This window comes from Chlorocebus sabaeus, chromosome 1, assembly GCF_047675955.1.
Source record: "Chlorocebus sabaeus isolate Y175 chromosome 1, mChlSab1.0.hap1, whole genome shotgun sequence".
NCBI lineage: Eukaryota > Metazoa > Chordata > Mammalia > Primates > Cercopithecidae > Chlorocebus > Chlorocebus sabaeus.
Window position 1 is genome coordinate 114,119,927 of NC_132904.1, and position 8,230 is coordinate 114,128,156.

Below are 8,230 nucleotides of genomic sequence, written 5' to 3' on the forward strand. Positions count from 1 at the left end.
AATAAATAAATAAATAAATAAATAAATAAATAATAAAAATTAGAATTTTAGAGAATCTACTTCCTTTACCAAGAGCTTGACAGCTTCCCAATTTGTAAAATCTTTTCCGATGAGATCAGTGGTGATTTTTTTTGTTGTTGTTAAGCATGATGAACGTTTTATTTATTTTTTATATTAAATATTTTTATAATTTCAACTTTGATTTTATATTCAGGGGGTATATGTACAAGTTTGTTATATGCATATGTTGTGTAATGCTGAGGTTTGGGGTACAATTGATCCCACCATCCAGGTACTGGGCATAGTGCTCGATGGTTTGTTTTTCAAGCCTTGCCCCACTCCATCCCCCCTCTTTAGTAGTCCCCAGTGTCTACTGTTGCCATGTTAATGTTCATGAGTACCCAATGTTTAGTTCCCACTTATAAGTGAGAGCATGCTGTATTTGGTTTTCTGTTCCTACATTAATTTACTAAGGATAATGACCTCCAGGCTGCATCCATGTTGCTGCAAAGGACATGGTTTTGTTCTTTTTATGGCTGTGTAGTATTCCATGGTGTGTATATACCACATTTTCTTTATCCAATCCACAGTTTTTGGGCACCTAGGTTGATTTTATGTCTTTGCTGTTGTGAAGAGTGCTGCAATGAACACATGAGTGCATGTGTCTTTTTGGTAGAATTGTTTAGTTTCTTTTGGATATATGCCCAGTGATGATAGCTCTGTTTTTAAATTCTTTGAGAAATCTCTAAACTTCTTTCCATAGTGGCTGAACTAATTTACATTCCCACTAACAGTGCATAAGTGTTCCCTTTTCTCCACAGTCACCCCAGCATTTGTTAATAGTAGCCATTCTGATTGGTGTGAGACGGTGTCTCATTGTGGCTTTGATTAACATTTCTCTGGTGATTAGTGATGTGGAGCGCTTTTTCGTGTTTGTTGGCTGCTTGTATGTCTTGTTTTGAGATGTGTCTGCTCATGTCTTTTGACCATTTTTTAATAGGGGTATTTGTTTTTTTGTTCGTTCAACTGTTTAAGTCCCTTATTGATTCTGGATATTAGACCTTTGTCAGATGTATAGTCTGTGAATGTTTTCTACCATTCTATAGGCTTTCTGTTTACTCTGTCAGTAGCTTCTTTTGCTCTACAGAAGCTCTGTAGTTAGGTAGGTGCCACTTGTCAATTTTTGCTTTTGTTGCAATTGCTTTTGAGGACTTAGTCATAAATTCTTTCCCAGGGCTGATGTCCCGAATGGCATTTCCTAGGTTTTCTTCTGGGATTTTTATAGTTTGAGGTCTTATATTTAAATGTTTACTCTATCTTGAGTTAATTTTTATCTATGGTGAAAGGTGGGTGTCCAGTTTCATTCTTCTGTATATGGCTAGCCAGTTATCCCAGAACCATTTATTGAATAGAGAGTTTTTTCCTCATTGCTTATTTTTGTTGACTTTGTCAGAGATCAGATACTTATAAGTCTGTGGCTTTATTTCTGGATTGTCTATTCTGTTTCATTGGTCTGTGTGACTTTTTTTGTACCAGTACCATGCTGTTTTGGTACTATGGCGTTATAGTGGAGTTTGAAGTCCAGTAATATGATGCCTGTGGCTTTGTTGCTTTTGCTTAGGATTACTTTGGCTGTTTGGACTCTTCTTTCGTTCCATATGAATTTTACAATAGTTTTTTCTAGTTCTGTGAAAAATGGCATTGGTAGTTTAATAGGAACAGCATTGAATCTGTAGATTTCTTTGGGTGATATGGCCGTTTTAACAATATTGATTCTTCTAATTCATGAGCACAAAATTTTTTTCATTTGTTTTTGTCATCTATGATTTCATTCAGAAGGGTTTTGTACCTCTTGTAGAGATCTTTCACCTCCTTGGTAGATGTACTCCTAGATTTTGTGTGTATGTTTGGTTATTGTAGATGGGATTGCATTCTTAATTTGACTCTCAGCTTGAAGGTTATTGGCATATAGAAATCTACTGATCTTTGTACATTGATTTTGTATCCTGAAACTTTACTGGAGCTGTTTATCAGTTCTAGCAGCCTTTTGGCAGAGTTTTCAGGGTCTTCTAGGTATAGAATCATATAATCAGCGAAGAGAGATAGTTTGACTTCTTCTTTTCCTATTTAAATATCTTTTATTTCTTTCTCCTCCCTGTTTGCTCTGGCTAGGACTTCCAGTGGTGATATTAAGACATGTAGTTTTTGATATTGTATAATGAAATGTGCTAACATTTGGAAGTCATTTATAATTTAGAGAACCAATACTTTCCAAATGATCAATGAATGATGCTATAAAATTAGGCATGGGTAAAAGACCCATTTTGGAGTGCAAGATAGACCAAGGTCTAATTAGATTTTAAGTTAACCCAATACAAAAATTTAATTAATATGGTTTCTGATTCCACATTGCAACTAAACTTCAAGAAGTTGCCACTTCTCAAGGTTAAGTATAATATTTTAAAAAGGATCCAGAATTATCTGAAACTGAATACCCTTCCACTTTCCAACTCTGTATCTATGTGAGATTGGATTCTCTTCATATATTTCAACAAAAACAACATAAACAACAGATTGAATATAGAACCAAGTATGAGAATCCAATTATCTTTTATTAAGCCAGACATTAAAGAGATTTGCAAAAATGTAAAGCAGTGTAAACAATGTAAAATACTTTGTTTTGATTTGAAAAACATAGTTATTTTAGTAAAAATGTTATGTTAACCTGTAAACACTTAGCTGTAAGTTTCACAAAATAGGTACAGGATTTGTATGCTGAAAACTACAAAACCTAGATGAAAGAAATCTAAGCTCTATGTAATATAAATGGAGCAACATGCTCAATATAATTAACATGTTCATTCTCTCCAAATTGACCTACAGATTTAACACAATCCCAATAAAAAAACTCTAACAGGTTTCTTTGTAAATATAGGCAAGCTGTTCTGAAACTTACATGAAAATGTAAAAGAACCGGAATGGTTAAAGCAATTTTGGACAAGGATGAATTTGGAGGATTCACTCTACCCAATTTTGTCATACTATAAAGCTACAGTGATTAAAACAGCATGGTATAATTGAGAGAACAGACATGTAGATCAATGGAACAGAATAGATAGTCAAGAAACACACCTACACAAATATGTTCAATTGATTTTTGACAAATGTAAAGGCAACTGGATGGAAAAAGTGCAGCCTTTTCAACAAATGGTGCTGGAACAACTAAACATCCTTTTGCAAACAGACAAATAAAAATGAACCTTAATCTAGACCTCAAGAGTACTCAAAAATTAATTCAAAATGGATCACAGGCCCAAATGTAAAACATAAAACAATAAAATTCTTAAGGAAAAATATCAGAGAAAATTTTCCTGAGTTTGGATTTGGCAAAGAGTTCTTAGATACAATAGCAAAAGCACAATCTAAAAAGAAAAAAATTTATAAATTGAATTTTACCAAATGAAAAATGTTTGGTCTGTTAAGGACACAATTAAGAGAATGAAAAGACAAGCCACAAAGTGAGAAAATATTTGTAAATCACATGTCCAACAAAAACTGTATCCAGAATACATAAAGAACTCTCAAAACTGAGCAATAAGAAACAACCCAATGAAGAAATTGGTAAAATATTTGAACAGATACATCACCAGAGAGGATATGCAGATGGCAAATAAACATATAAAAAGGTTCTCAATATTATTAGTTATTAGGGAAATGCAGATTAAAACCACAAAGAGATAGCATTGTATCTTGTTGCATCCATTAGAATGGCTACAAAAAAAGATACTGACAATACCGGTGAGGATGCGGAACAAACGAAATGCTTACATTGTTGGTAGGAATGAAAAATTGTATAGCCACTCTAGAAAAAGCCTGGCAGTTTTTTAAGAGGTAAAACATACAATTACCAGAGGATACAATAATCCCACTGATAGTAATTTATCCTAGAGGAATGAAAACTTACGTTCACATGAAAATGTGTGCACAATTACTGAATTCTATACTCATCCTGATTTCTGGCATGATCTTATCAGGAAGGAATGGCCTTGATCCCATAGAGAATTTACAAGCCTTTGTGTACTGTTCATAAAAGAGATAGGCCTGAACTACCTGCTAGGGGAAGAAGATTTGAGGGTTGAAGATAGGGGTGCAGCCTCGGTCTGACCCAGGGACAGTGAGGTCCCTGAGCGTGAGGGCACGGAGAACAAAGGTTTGGAAACTATGCCCTTTACCTGTACAGTACTGGGAGGGGTACCCACAAGGGCTGCAGATGGAGTACCCAACCTGGGGATCAACGGGCAAGAAGCTCTTCTCGGGAAGAAGATGACAAGGGATGTTTTTCAGCCAGGCTGCAGCAGTTCAAAGTCAGATTCATCTGATTTTAAAAAGAAAGGTGAGATTTTTTACTCTTTAGTGACATGGAGCAAATTCCTGCTGGCTCCATAGGTGTATGTTGCAAACCCTGGGAATAGATGACATGGCCCAGGGTTAGCATTTACCATTTACCAAGAGAAAAGAAGAGAGCTGGGGATGTCTCCCGGGAACACAATTTCAGAATCTGTGGAAGACTGAGAAAGAGCAGCCAGAGGGCAATAAGGGGACCTGGGAGAGTCCATGTCCCAGAGGTCATGGCAATGTCATAAAGTAGGGGGCACTCGATGGTTAGATGCTGCAAGGGTTCCAGGAAGATGAAGACTGAGAAGTGTCTCCCAGACACTGGTACGATGGGCAGGAGATGGCTGTGGATTGAGGAGTTGTGGGGGCTGAAGATGAATGCCGCTCACAGCCCTGAGTTGCCTGATTCTATTGCTGAGCAGTCTGAGGCTGCCAGGGCAGGACATTAACATCTCCCAGAGGACAATTCTTCCAGGGTCAGGCAGCTTTTCTGGCCCTGTCAGTGATAAGAGAGAACAGGGTGAGCTCCTCTAAGTCATGGAGCACCACAACTTAGAGGGACCACCAGCTGGGAATGTCCGCCTGGCCTAGGTGGTAGCGTCACCTCCGTGGAGGATCAGTTCATTGCTAAAAGCCTAGGAACAAAGTTTATGGAGAGACATCACAAATTTCCTAGGACTCGAAGATTTATCCAAAATTCTGTCTCCCATGTCATGTGTCTGATGAAGTGCCTGGAGGTGAAGGATCTGACCCTTTCACTGCGAATTCAACATCTGCAGAGAAGTCATGATATGCCAATCACTTTGTTCTGCATGTTTATATGGATCATCCCATTTAATCTCACAACAAATGTGGGCTGGATACACCCATTTTACATATGAAGAAACAGAGAGGATGGTTTGTCTAAGACCACATAGCTAAGTAAGTAGTAGAGCTGGAATTTGCACCTCCGGGTACTTCGATTCCAACTCCCAGAGCTCTCTCTGCTACAACACAGTGTAATTAGAAGGAATTATTCAAAGCAGATTCCCAGACCCTTCCTTGTATGAAAAGTAAAGAACCTTTTCTGGGACTCAGGGCTTGGACAGAGAAAGCCTCCTGTTATGTCCACCTCCCATGTCCCATTGGCAGGAGTGAGCAGTGGAGGGCCATAGACCAGGCCATGCCCTCACCTTTCTTAGAGGTCTCATCTAACAAGACCTCCTGTCCCGGAAGGTCCAGGGCTGTTTATCTCCTGAGCACAGTCCTCCCTGTTCTCTGGGAGGACCCACTGTAAGATCGGTATAGCGCGCTTACTTCCTGGACTGGGTGGCAGCCTTCCTAGGGACAGGAAGCCTGGGCCAGTGCGCAGAAGATGGAGAATGAATGGTACGTTCCTTTCAGAGTCATCCGCCTACATCAAGGAGACTTGGAGGTGTCCTGGGTGACAACTTGTTGTGACTTGACAGAGCCTCCTAGAAACTATCCACTTGGGACCGGGGTGGAGAACAGCTTCCTCCCACTCATGATGCACTTGTCCAAGTTTCCAGAAACCACATGGTTTAAGCCTCTGGTCATGCCACACTCTGATGGGTGCGCCCAGCCTTCTCTGGGGAGTTGTCTCACCCTGCCACTCCTGGAAAGATATGCAGAGCCAGACAGCGGAGCCTATGAGGTCCCAGTTGGGAGGATTCCACCTGACTCTGGTGCAGAGTATAAAAGAGCAGCTGAATGTCAGAGCCTGAATTCAAATCCACCTCTGCCATGTAGCAGTCGTGCAGTTTGGGAGGCTTATTTCACTTCTCTTGGCCTTTGTTTCCTCATCTGTAAATTAGGAATGATGACAATGCCCACTTCATGGGATTCTTGTGCTGGCAGGAGATAATATACATCAGGTGTCCGGCACAGCATGTGGCACACAGCAAACGTTTAGCAAACGCTGGCGATTACTATCATTATCCTCATCATGGCGTTCACGGGGACTCCATATGCGTGTCCCCATGTCCACCCAATTGCATCAGGACCACAGCTAAGCGATTATGGGGAAGAATCGTCCCTGGGAATCTACCCAAAGCCCAGAGGCAGCTGGGACACCTGCTAGGCTGTAAGTGGCTCCTTCTGCAAAGAGCCATCATCTCTTCCCACAACAGCCTCCTCCTCCTCCTGCCCAGCACACTCACTTGGCACTCCTTTCCCAGGGAAATTATGTAGAAATGCAGCAGTCAATAGAGTCGACAGAGCCAGAAGGCTTGGTTGGTACTTGGAGGTGCCTAGGCTCCAGGGACACAGGACAATGTCACTGCAACTCCCTCCCTGCCCAAAACACACACACAATTCCCTGGAGATTCTGGGCCAGTTTAGAATGCCCCATCTCCCCCCTCCATCTATATTTTTTGTTGCCTCTATAGATATCCTGGGCCAAAGGAATGTATTTTTCTTTTTCCATCCAGATCCTGCTTTTTCTCTACCTTATTTCCCCGTCCCGTTCCCATACCCTTACACCCCTGCCAATCAATTTATGTCCTAGGAATCCCCTGAGAGAGAAGGGAAAGTGTCTGCCTTCTAAGGGGAAAGAAACAGAAATGGCCTAAGCCCTAAGTCTCTGCCCAGGCCGGGCTTCTGAGGATGCAGCCACCTTCCTATGGTGAGTGGACATGGCTGGTTGTCTTCTGAAATGAGTGCTGTCTCCTGCAGAGGAATCTGCCAAGGACTGCCTTTCCCAGCCCAACTTTGTCTAGATGGTGCCACATGACACATATGACATGTCTGCACCCATAAAATGTCAGTGGAAATGACTTCTGGGCTAGAGCACTTAAGGACTGAATGAATCTTTTTTATATTTTCTTTCTGGCTAGAAGTAGACAACAATGTGGATGAGAAACTCCCAAGATGGAAAAAGCTTGTGGAAGAAAGTCTCCCTCTGATCAGAACACCCTAACTGCACTGTTACATGGATGCAAAACAAACTTCAATTAGGTTAAACCATTGAAATGGTGAGCAACTGTGGGATCTATTACAGTCAGTGTCACCCCTCCTAGGAATATAGTAAGTGTAGCACCTGCCACCTCCCCCATACCTTCTTGTGCACATGGAGCAAGAAAGGAATCAAAAGAAGGACTTCCCCTGGCATTGATATGAAAGACTAAAGCAATCAAGTTCAGGGTGTCCAGAGGCTGGATGCGTTTGGGGAAACCTGGAGAATTCTGTGCTTGTGGCTGGTGTGCTGGGGACTATGAGCCCACTGGTGAATGGGGGTACGGAGGTGGAGCTGGGGATTCACCAGTGGGCTCATAATGGTTGAGGTCAATATGGTAAACACAGGAAAAGTGCAAAGCAAGAAGGGGTAGATTGTTCAGAAGAGGCCAGTGGGACCACCCATCTGATTCTCTTGGAAATAGCTGAGTAAGCTTTGGGGCTTCCTTGTCAACACACCTGTTGTTGAGCCAGCAAAGGCAGAAGTGGAGGAAGAGGAAGAGGGTAAGAACATGCCCCGGAGTGCCCTTCCCCTGCCCCCACCTGCTTTGTGAAGGTTTATTCCAAACCTGACCTCCTCTGAGAATATTCCTTGACATCTCTAGGTGTGGCTGGTGGTTGTTCTGAGTATGTTCCAAGCATGGTGTCCACACTCAATCACAGCTTCCATCACATTGGGTCATGACCCAGTTCCTTGAGGATCTGTCATGCCCTTTGTATCTTCTGGGCCTAGTATGAGTACCCAGCACAGAGTAGGTAGGGATGTTGTTGGTGAATGGATGAATACATGAATGTATGGCTAAATGAGCAGAACCCAGAGACGAGGAACCAAAACCAAGAACCAAAACCAAGAGTGTCTGGGCACTAGGGTGGGCAACCTCAA